Genomic DNA, 12,691 nt, shown 5'->3' with positions numbered 1-12,691 from the left:
AAAAAAACTGACTTTTTCTCAGGGGAATTAAAAGAACCAAAGCAAAGAGAAAGACAAGAAGCTAAGAGAAGTCAAATGAGAAGAGAAGGAGAGAAGGGATAAAATACCTTGCCATGCTCCAAAGGTACACATCAGATTTTCACTACATTCATGACAAGGCTGAAGATAATTTTTTAATTTACAGGGACAACAGTTGTTTGTGTGCATTTAGTGTCATTCTCATTGGCAGCATCTATCACCTTGATATCTCTCTTGACATATAGTTTTTATCCTGAGTCCAGAAAATGCTAGCTATCACAGAATCACAGAATGTTAGGGATTGAAAGGGATCTCAAAAGATCATTTAGTCCAATCCACCTGCTAGAGCAGGAACACCTAGATGAGGTTACACAGGAATGTGTCCAGGTGGGTTTTGAATGTCTCCAGAGAAAGAGACTCCACAACCTCCCTGGGCAGCCTGTTCCAGTGTTCTGTTACCCTCACTGAGAAGAAGTTCCTTCTCAAATTTAAGTGGAACCTCTTCTGTTCCAGATTGAACCCATGACCCCTTATCTTACCATTGGTTGCCAATGAGAAGAGATTGGCTCCATCCTCGTGACACTCAACCTTTATATATTTATAAACATTAATGAGGTCACCACTCAATCTCCTCCAAACTAAAGAGACCCAGCTTCCTCAGCCTTCCCTCGTAAGGGAGATGCTCCACTCCCTTAATCATCTTTGTGGCTCTGCGCTGGACTCTCTCCAGCAGTTCCCTGCCCTTCTTGAACTGAGGCGCCCAGAACTGGACACAATATTCCAGGTGTGGTCTCACCAGGGCAGAGTAGAGGGAGAGGAGAACCTCTCTTGACCTACTAACCATCCCCCTTCTAATACAGCCCAGGATGCCATTGGCCTTCCTGGCCACAAGGGCACAGTGCTGGCTCATGGTCATCCTGCTGTCCACCAGGACCCCCAGGTCCCTTTCCCCTACACTGCTCTCTAATAAGTCATTCGCCAACTTATACTGGAACCTGGGGTTTTTCCTCCCCAGATGTAAGACTCTACACCTACCCTTGATATATTTAATTACATTTTTCCCTGCCCAACTCTCCAGCCTGTCCAGGTCTTGCTGGATGGCAGTACAGCCTTCTAGCATGTCAGCCACTCCTCCCAGCTTGGTGTCATCAGCAAACTTGCTGATAGTATACTCTATACCCTCATCCAAGTCATTGATGAATATATTGAATAATACTGGCCCCAGTACTGATCCAGTACTGCCTTACCGTATTTATAATAAATACTCTGCCTTCCTTAGCTGTGGTTGAAAGGATCAGCTATACCAATGGAGCGAAACTTTCTCACTTTCTAGGAGATTTGGTTTGTCTGCAACATAGATGGAACAGAGTAGTAGGTAATAACAAGGAGAACTTTACTTGCTGTCTGTGCTGTTCCTATTTCAAAGACTAATCCAGGTTTCAGTAACTCTATCTGTGAATCTCACACTTCCCACATGTCAAAAGAAAGGACATAAAAGAAGTAGGTAATAAGAAAATACTTTGGAAAATAATGAGGATGGAAGAAAACTCTTGAAATTATGAGACGAGTTTTTGCTCACAAGGTGGTTTTCTCATAAAGATAGAATTATAGAATAATTTTGGTTGGAAGAGACCCTCAAGATCATGGAGTCCAACCATAACCTAACTCTGGCACTAAACCACGTCCCTAAGAATTTCATCTATACATCTTTTAAACACCTCCAGCGATGGTGACTCAACCACTTCCCTTGTCAGCCTGTTCCAGTACTTCACAATCTTTACTGTGAATAAATTTTTTCTAATATTGAATCTGAACCTTCTCTTGCATGACCTGAGGACATTTCGTCTCATTCTATCACTTGTCACTTGGGAGAAAAGACCAACAGCCTCCATGCTACAACCTCCTTTCAGATGCTATAGCTGAAAATATTTTTAGTATTACTTGAGATTTGCTTGTTTTTTCTTTCCCACATTTCAGTGTCTGCATGTCTCTCCTTAATGGCTTAGCACAGTTTAATGTTTCCTTTGCCATCCTCTCTAATCATTACCCCTGATTACTAATGGCACCGGTTCTCCCTCTGATTTGCCCTTCGTGGCCAGCTACTTTTAATTTGGTCTGAAGCAGCTGTAAAAATAGCAGAGGGCAATTACAGAGCAGACTGATGCTTGGCAATAGAGGTCCATTACTTTTTTTGTAATCTTTTAGTCTCTTTTTTTTTCTTTTATTTTCTTTTAAATTATGGGGCACATCAAGATTTCCAGTTTGGGAAATAATTTAGAGACATTATAAATTGACTCTGATTTAATCTGCCATTAGAATTAAAAAAACACACAAAACCACAAACAACAACAACAACAGCAACAACAACAACAAAAAAACTCAAAAACCAACCAAACAAAAAAACTAACAAAAAACAAAATACAAACAAACAAAAAACTAACAAGTTTTCTATGAGGCTTTTAAAACTGATGATCAGAAATCCAACAGCATGAATTGTCATTCTAAACACATATCACAAAGCTTTTATACTTCATTTACATGAATAATACTGCTGTGGTGTTCATGTGAATAAGGAGTAAAAAAACTTTTGAAAGTAACTGTTCATAAACAATTATGAGGCTTTCCTTGTAACATTATTACTAGATTAGATTGCTACTAATCTTCATATGCATAGAGTCTTCTAAAATCTCAGAAGACAATGTGAGGAAACCAAATGATGTGAATGACTGATATTAGTTCTCATGGAAATTTAGCCATGTCTAGTATGTAATGTGACTGTTATCTAGAGGGTAAAATAGCACAGCAATGTTGCATCATATTTTTAGAGAAGGAGAGAAAGAAACCTGTGTAAAATTCAAATTGCAGAGAAAATTTACTGTAATTTTACTCTCGTTTTTTCAATAGCTCTACTTTAGTAAATATACATGTAGCAAAAATCATGTAGTAAAGAAAAGGGCACATGATCTTTACTAAGCAGGTATGGTTAGGTAGGTCAGTGGTTCTTTATTGCACTGTACGTTTGCCTTCTAGGCAGAACAGCATCAACCACATAAGGACTAATCTAGTACTTGAAGAAGGGGTAGACAAATATCACTCTAAATCATAGATACTTCTTCACTCATGCTTCCAACAGATTTGCTTGGGAGCAAACATTACTCTTCTTTTGCTTTATAAGAGTTGGCTTTCTTTTTTGCTACACAAATGTAAGTCCTACCAGTTTACTCTTTCACATGTATGCTCACACAGTTTTTCCTTTCAGATTTTCAGAGATAATTTCTCATTATGTCATAGATTCTTCTATGGTATGGTATTTTCTGAGGCCAAGCCCGAACGTCTTACAACCACCACTGCAACAACTGGACAGTGAAATGCTGGCAGTCCCATCCTTTCTTTTACTAAAAATTATCTTTGATCCATCCTTTCACTTCTCTGTTAACTGTTACCACTACTTGTCAAGGGAATGACCAGCCTACTTTCAGAAATGGCTGTGATATGTCAAGGTATGCTGACAATTGTTAGTAAGTCTGAAGAGCAGTAGTCAAGCTGTGAAGGGAATGCAGAATCAGAAGTAGTAGATAAGGTTGCAAGCTGCAGCAGAAATGCAGTAAGATGACTTTTGCAACATGTTTACAGGCAGGGGGTTCTAGTGGATTACATGGGAATTCATTGCTAGTATGCTTAAGAGAAAAATATGCCTACTACTTTGCCTACACAATACCTGCCTGAAGCCATAGTTCTCCATCCATTTAAACAAAATAAAACAAAAAGGAATGGACATTATCTTTTGGAAGACAAGGCAATAAAATAATGTGACACTTCTATTACATTTTTGTTAGTCTATTGCAAAAAACATTGCAAATGAGATCAAATAATTATTTCCTTTTAAAGCACAGTCTGTAATGCCTAACATTTTTTAGTATTGTAAAAGCTCTTACCAAGGAAACAAAGTCTATGCCAGATAGGAATCAAACATAATTCTATGGTTATTATGTCCTAAAGTAAGATCATGTGTTCAGTAAAAGGATATTAAAATACATCAGGTGATGATAGTAGATCATGTATGCATATGTTCTTGGGCACCTAATAAATCTCAAAGGCACTGAGATGCCAGCAAATAACTTTGTGTACATGTCAGGTGATACTGATCTACTGTTCTCCTCCTTACTTGGAATAATGCAAGCAAATTTTTTAATACATATTTCATAAAGATTTTTAAAGCCCTAGAGGGTATTCAGAGAATTTGCCATACCTACAGGACATTACAATTCTGTAATTGTAGATAGTATGTTTCTTTTCAGCCTTAAAGGTGACAAAATGATGACCTGAAAGACTCTGAACTATAAGTACTCCTTTGAACAGCACAGAATAGGCAGAATTACTGAAGGCTTCATTTGAACTGCATCATCATTTGTCTCAACCTCCAAGGGTCTGCTCTACGTGGTAGCAGTGCACATTCATAAGGATGACATTTTTGGTAACATTTTTTATGAGAATGCCTGAGGAACTAGTCTGTTTTATGTAAACTACTGAAAAAAATCTCTGACAGCAGTGGCATTGGCTACTTGCATGGATTTGAATATACAAGCAGAGGCAGAGCCATGTTACCTAAAAGGACATCACGTCTCACAGATATATAGATTACTATGTCAGCTCCTCCCAAAAATTCACCAATAAATTCTTACAATATATGGCCCATTTATTAATTTTTGAGTATTTAAGGCAGGATACTGATTTAGCTGCACAATTATTTGTGAAGTAAAATACATGGATTTTTAAAAGAACTCAGTCAAGAAATGTAGCTACTAAAATTCTGACTAACGTTAAAAAAATGAGGTTGTAGGATATTGCTCACAAAACCCATTATAAACTGAAATGCTTCCCATTTTACTTGAACCAGGAATAAATTTGAAGTAGGGATATTTTTAATGTGTTTAAACTTCCTGCTTCAGACTCAGTATATATATTTTACTCACAGTATTTTTCTGTTTCATGTCTGGAGTAAATCCTAAACAAAAATCCCCTTTCCCCACACTGTCTTTGTCAGATTCTGTTCTACCTTCATGTCAAATAGTGATATCATATTACTTCAATATAACTTTTTTAGCCTGTTTCCTGAAAAATACTCCCAGAGTTGGGCTATAATGTTGGTTAAGCATGATTTCCCCTTCACATACCCATGCTGACTGCTTAAATCTTAAATTGTCAAAATTTAATTTTCGATCCAGCTGGCCTATTGACCACATTTCCAGTGGGAACTGTCAGGAGAAACAGTCAGTATTTTGGTGACTCACAAAAAAATACTGAGCTGGAGAACTTTTAAAAAGGCATTTATTTTTGTTCATTTTTCCTGATTAGGAGGTAAATAATGGATACTCACTACAACTGCACACATGTTGATCTGCTTGCTGATCTTGTCCTGTAAAACCTCTAAAATATTGAGAGCTTCATAGGAAATCCAGTTTGTGGTTTCTTTCCTTATTTGGATTTCTTTCCTCATTATTCCAGCAGTTTTGTTAATGAACATGATAACTGACAGAAAATAAATATCTCACACTTAAAGACAGGCTTGCTGATGTTGAAAGGATCAGTGGCCTGAAGATGCAGACTGGGTTGATGTGGTCAAATCTTTTTAGTGCTATTAATACTCTCCTGAAACTGAAAACTATTTGATCAAAATTAGAGAGATATATTGAAGAATTTTACTTAACCAAATCATTTTGGAAGGTCGGTAAAGTGTGGCTTAACCTCTGTCAGAAGGGTATTAATATACTGACACTTGTCTGGCATGAGAAACCACTTTGGTTGAAGATGTGTTAACATGTTTAGGCACTGAATTGTCAAGATGTGCAAATGAAAAAAGGAGCATTAATGCAGATGAGTAGAGGCTAAAGAAGTCTAATTCTCAGTTAGAAGTAGCTTGTTAACACAACACTCAATGATTTTACAAGTTAGAGGCAGAGCTAGAAGTAAAACTAGATTAGCTCTTCTTCAAGACTGAATTTGCATGTCTAGGAGAGAGAAATACTAGTGTGTGTTACCAGCCGTCCAGAACAAAGTAGGCAGTGGTGCTGTAACGCACAGAATCACAGAATGTTAGGGATTGGAAGGGACCTCAAAAGACCATCTAGTTCAACCCCCCTACCAGAGTAGGAATACCTAGATAGATGAGGCTACACAGGAATGTGTCCAGGTGGGTTTTAAATGTCTCCAGAGTAGGAGACTCCACAACCTCCCTGGACAGCCTGTTCCAGTGTTCTGTTACCCTCGCTGAGAAGAAGTCTCTTCTAAAATTTAAGTGCAACCTCTTGTGTTCCAGTTTGAACACATTACCCCTTGTCTTACCATTGGTTGTCACCGAGAAAAGCCTGGCTCCAACCTCATGACACTCACCCTTTATATATTCGCAAACATTAATGAGGTCAGCCCTCAGTTCCTCTTCTCCAAACTGAAGAGACACAGCTCCCTCAGCCTTTCCTCATAAGGCAGATGCTCCACTCCCTTAATCATCTTTGTTGCCCTGCGCTGGACTCTCTCCAGTACACTTCACTACCCGATCGTCCAGACCACACTCCCTCTGTTTAGCTGTAAGAATGCTGTGGGAGACTGTGTCAAATGCTTTACTGCAGTCAAGGTAGACCACTTCCACCACTCTGCCATCATCTAACCACCTCGTTATGTCCTCGGTGAAGACGATGAGGTTGGTCAAGCATGACTTCTCCTTGGTGAAGCCATGTTGACTCCCTCTAACAATCCTCTTATCCTTGATATGCCTTGAGATGACACCAAGGATAAGTTGTTCCATCACTTTCCCAGGGATGGAGGTGAGGCTGACAGGTCTACAGTTACCCAGGTCCTCCTTCTTGCCCTTTTTGAAGACTGGAGTGACTTTTGCTTTCCTCCAGTCCTCAGGCACCTCTCCCATTTCCCAAGATTTGGCAAAGATGATGGAGAGTGGTCCAGCAATGACGTCAGCCAGCTACTTCTGCACCTGCGTGTGGAGGGGTTTCTGTTAGATGGAGATTTGTTACTGAACCAGCCAGGAATTTCAAGGCTGGGAACAGGACCTGCCATGGGAGCGAAGCATCTCCGAAATAACAAGGCCCCAATGTGGTGTAAATCAATGGACCTACTAGCAGTGAGACTTCAGCACGTGGACAACTCATGAACATAGATGATATCCAATTAGCGAATGCATGCTTGGAGCATGGACGCGTGATCACAGAATAGTTGCATACATAAGGAGGCTTGTTTCTGTAATAAATGGCTTTGCGTGATTCACATTGAATTGGAATGCTGAGTCCTTTATCGTTCCACCACCTGCGGGTGCATCCCATCCGGATCCATGGATTTATGGATGTCCAGATTGCTTTACTGCTCCCTAACCCAGTCCCCATCCACTCAGGCAGACTCCTCCATTGTCCTGACTTTCTCTGGGGCCTCAGGGGTACGAGGCTCCTCAGGACAGCCTCTGACAGAGTAGACAGAGACAAAGAAGGCGTTCAGTAGCTCTGCCTTCTCTGTATCTTCTGTCACCAGGTCACCCACCTCGTTCATCAGTGGACCTACATTGCCTCTGCTGTTAGTTTCATCTGCCACGTATTGAAAAAGCTCTTTCTGTTGTCCTTGACTGCTCTCACCAGGTTTAATTCTAAGACCTTAGCTTTCCTAGTTGCCTCCCTACACCCTCTGACAACAGCCTTATATTCTTCCCAAGTGGCAAGCCCCTCCTTCCATGATCTATAAACTCTTCTCTTCCACTTGAGCATACCCAGCAGTTCCCTGTTTAACCATGCAGGTCTCCTGACTCCCTTCCTTGACTTCCTATGTGTCGGGATGCTCTGATCTTGAGCTTGGTAGAAGCAGTCCCTGAACACCAACCAACTCTCTTGGGCTCCTTTACCTAGAAGTACTCTTTCCCATGGCATTTCCCCCCAACAAATGTTTGAAAAGGCCTAAGTTTGCCCTGCTGAAATCCAGGGTTGCAATTCTGCTTGATATTCTGTTCCTGGACGCGAGATCCTGAACTCCACCATTCCATGGTCACTGCAACCAAGGCAGCCCTCAACCTTTACTGCTTCAACCAGATCCTCCTTGTTAGTGAGGATGAGGTCCAGTAGTGTACCTCTTCTAATTGGCTCCTCCACCATTTGAATCAGAAAGTTATCGTCAAGGCACTGGTGGAACCTCTTGGGCTGTGGCTGACTGGCCAAGTAGTCCTTCCAACAAACATCAGGGAAGTTAAAAGCCCCTACCACAACCAGGGCCTGTGACTGTGAGGCTGCTCTCAGCTAATAGGACAATATATTATTTAAAATATAGAGGAAACCAGTGTTCTAAATAAGCTAATAACTGAATGCACTAATAAATTAGCTACTGATTCTATGAAAATTAGAGAAATAGAAAAGAGATGGCAAGCACCTCGGAAGTCATCGACTCTCCACACTTTCAGAAGGCAGGCCCTATATCATTCTTGACAGACATTCTTTGAATTGTTCTCTAAAATATGTCATGGTCTCCAAGTAGACTATAGTGCTCACTATCTTTACAACTGGAACTTCTAGCACTGTCATAGTCTCCCTTGCTGTTTTACTCTTAGTTTATGTGCAATGTTCTTAAAATATGTGATCGGCTCTCATGACAGTATTCAGATACTATATCTCTCATTATTTTCACTGACCTTTGTTTCCTCCACGTATCTGCTTCCTTCTTAAAATACGTTGTGCAAAACTAGACAGCACTCTTTGAAAGTGTAGCTTTACAAGTCTAGAGAGGATTGAAATCATTACTTCATCCATGTAACATAGTCTTTCTATATATACTTCCTGGTATGATTATTGGTCTTTGCAGCAGCATGATATTGTTGGCCCATATCCCACCTCTGAACCAGTATAATCCTTAGATTGTTTTCTACAGAATTGCTGCTCACCTAGTCACTCTGCAATATCAGTAATTGAAATATGATATAGAATATGTCATATACTTCTGTTTCCAGTATAGTATTGGAGGCTACAAAAAGACCTTTATCTGTTTGTCCTTCAGTGAGGATCTTACTAATGTTTATGCTAGGAAGAAACAATGAATTGTTCTCCTTATGACAACTAGTCAAAGTTTAACTTGTAAATCCTTGCTACTGATCCACCTCTAATGGATTTACTATGCTTTTGAAAAACATTTAGGTTTTGGAATTAACTAGTTTCCTCAAATTGTACTTTGATTGTGTTTTTTGTACAAAATTGTGGGAATATAAAGAAAACCTTCTACACTATCTGTGCAGATGCCCTGTACAATTTGGAGAAACATGGAACTAGTAAAGCTGTACTTTAAATGTAATTTTACATAAAGGCATTGAGATTTCAAGTTGCTAGAGTAAGAGATGAAATAACAGGTATCTCCTATATACTCAAATGATAACAGGGCATCAGACCATCCTGTGATGACCTATGCTCATCACTCCTTATATTCAGTGTTCTTCCTAGCAGATAAAATTGCAGAAAAGAATTTTTTGGTGTTGCATACTGTCAGTGTGAGAGGTTAGCTTTCTTACATGCTGTGTCCAGTTAGCAGTCTGGAATTCCTTTCCCTTGCTGGTTTGATTCCATGATTAACAGTCACTTTCTCTTGTAGTCAGTAATAATAAATATTATTTCCCTGCTCTACCAGGTGCACAAGAAACTGGGAGGGAGGAATGCCAGGACAGCTGACCCAAGCTGGCTGAAGAGGCATTCCTTACCATATGATGTCATGCTCAATATTTAAATTGGACATGGCTGGGTGGCAAACACTGCTGCTTCGGAATGAGCAGGCTATTGGGTTGTGAGTGGTGAACAATTACATTGTGCATCACGTGTTTGGTATACTCTCTTGTAGGTGTCGTTATTATTATTATTAATTATATTCCTTTCCTTTGGTGCCCTATTAAACTGTTCTTATTTCAACCCACAAGATTGTTTTTTTTTTCATTTCTGACTGTCTCCCCCATCGCACTCCAGTGGACATGAGCAAGTGGCTGCATGGTCCCAGATGCCAATTGGTGTTAAACCACAATACTAGGACAAAGACAATTACTTTATTGAAAAACAAACAAACAAATACAACAACAACAACAACAAAACCTAAGAGCTCATGCAATAGTAGTTGTTTTTAAGGATGTGTTGTACAAAACAGAGAAATAAAGAAATGAGAAAAAGGATGGTTATCCAGTGACCAGATGGGGTATGAAGCTTAGTGGGGAAAAAAACCCCAGTTAAATTTGTGCCAGGAAAGCAGCTTTCCATTTGTGTCAGAACCTCAAATATGTCACTGACTAGGTGTCATTGACTGCATCCACCTTACTAGCAACTCTTTTTTTTATAAACAATGGGCTTCAACTTATATACTGATTTGAATTTCCTTCAGTGTCTTGTCAAATCAAACAACTTGTTTTTTCACCATTTCCTTATCCTAGATCCAGTGCTGCCTATAATAATACACAAAAATTACAAGATCAGTTTAAAATTACATTGATTTTTAAAAATAGAACAGAATTTTTTGCTTTTTTTATTTTGAACTAGATAACTACTCTGGATCTTAAAAAAAAAAAGGAAAACTAGGATATGTATTTGATCACTTTATTGCAGAGTTTTTCTTAAAGGTTGTTACAAGACTTCTGATAAGGATGTGAAATTCGTCAACACTTGTCGCAGTCTTTGCAGCAACTTATCTTTGCTGCTGCTCATCTTGGGATCTTTTAAATGTTATTATCGCCAACATTCTTGAGCTCAAAAGTAAGGGTGATTTTCTAAACACACAAGTTTTGTAATTCTTTCCTTGATTTTTTGCAGCAGCATCCTGCTGTGAATGACAAGTCAGTGACAGAGAAGAACATCTAGGCAGAACAGTTAAGCAGAAAATGATCCTCTCAGGCATGCTGTTAAATCTTTCCTGTGGTTGAGTCTAGACACCATTTTTTAGATCTTTTTCAGGAGCAGTTTGGATAAAATCGAGATTGAGTCAAAGAGAGCAGCAGTGCAAAGGCTGTTGCTAGCTATGCACTACTACAATGACAAGTATTTATTTGACTATCTGTGTAATGTGCTGCTTTAATAGTCATTCTCTGTCTTCTCTGAGGTTACAGCAGAAAAACCATGGGATGGATGAAATAAGTCCATGGTCTTGGCATAGTCTATTTAGAATAAATAAATGTAAGTGGTGGCAATAAATGGGAGACAGATGGGAGTATCCTAAGGAAATATGGAAGTAGGACCAGTTTTTACAGAACCAAACTCTAATTGGGGAAAACTAAGTTAAATTTTCTGTCTTTGTGGTGAATTAACCTTGGCTAGATGCCAGACACCCACCACATCACTCCTTATCTCCCTCTCAACAGGACAGGGTTAGAAAATAAGATGAAAATGTTCGTGGGTCATGATAAAGATAGGGAGATCAAATACCAGTTACAATCACAGACAAAACAGACTTAAGGAAAAGTAATTTAATTTATTGCCATTTTAAAATGCAGTAAAATAGTGAGAAACAAAGACAAAACTAAAAACGCTTTCCCCCCTCCTTCTTTCTCAGCTCAGCTTCACTCCATTACCAACTCTTCTGCTTCTTTTTGCCCCGAGTGGCGCAGGGGGGTGAAGAATGGGAGTTGTGATCAGTTCGTAACACTTTGTGTCTCCTTCCTTCTCGTGGTCTTCTACTGTTCCAGTGTGAGCTCCATCCCACAGGATACAGTCTTTACCAAAGTGCTCCAATGAGGGTCCTTCTTTAAGAATTGTTCCAGTGTAAGTCCCTTCCAGGGGGCCAATGGGCCAGAAAACCCTCTTCTGTGTGGGCTTTTCTCCCTGGGCTGCAGGTTGTGCCAGAAGCCTGCTCCAGTGTGGGCTCTCCACAGGCTGCAGCTTTGTTGAGAACACGTCCACCTGCTGCAGTGTTGCATGCTCTGTGGGCTGCAGTGTGGATATCTGCTCCGCCATGGACCTCCATGGGCTGCAGAGGGACAATCTGTGTCATCATGGTCGTCTCCACAGACTGCAGCGGAATCTCTGCTCCATCACCTGGAGCACCTCCTCCTCCTTCTTCACTGACCTTGCTGTCTTCAGGCCTGTTTCTCTCACACTTTTCTTATTCCCCTCTCTCACAGCTGCTGTGCAGAATTTTTTTCCCTTTCTTAAATATAATATCACAGAGGTGGCACCCGCATCACTGATGGGCTCAGCTTTGGGGACCCAAATGGTGGAACTAGCTCTGTCTTCCACAGGAGCAGCACAGGAGCCATACTTGCAGCACCCCTGCACCCTTGCTGCCAAAACCTTGTGACATAAACCAGATACAATCTGCCAAAGATCTTTTTTCTCAGCTCTTAGGGAAGTTATCAGGAAAAAATTCCTCACAGAAAGGATTGTCAGGCATTGGAGGAGGCTGCACAAGGAAGTGGTGGAGTCACCATCCCTGGAGCTAGGTTATGGTTGTACTCGATGATGCTGAGGGTCTCTTCCACCCAAAATTATTCTATGAGTCTTACTGAACTGAAATTAGAAGCACTTATCTACTTCTTAAGATATTTATAGAATTAGGAAGTAGGAGAAGTCCATATGCTAAAGAAGAAGTAGCAATCTTTTACAACGGTGGCACATAGACTGAAAAGATCACGACTTATTTTCCTAGGGACTGTGGATATGCTGTTATGGCA

The sequence above is a fragment of the Patagioenas fasciata genome, chromosome 5, assembly GCF_037038585.1.
Source record: "Patagioenas fasciata isolate bPatFas1 chromosome 5, bPatFas1.hap1, whole genome shotgun sequence".
NCBI classification, from domain to species: Eukaryota; Metazoa; Chordata; class Aves; order Columbiformes; family Columbidae; genus Patagioenas; species Patagioenas fasciata.
Note: the sequence above shows the minus strand (reverse complement) of the source record.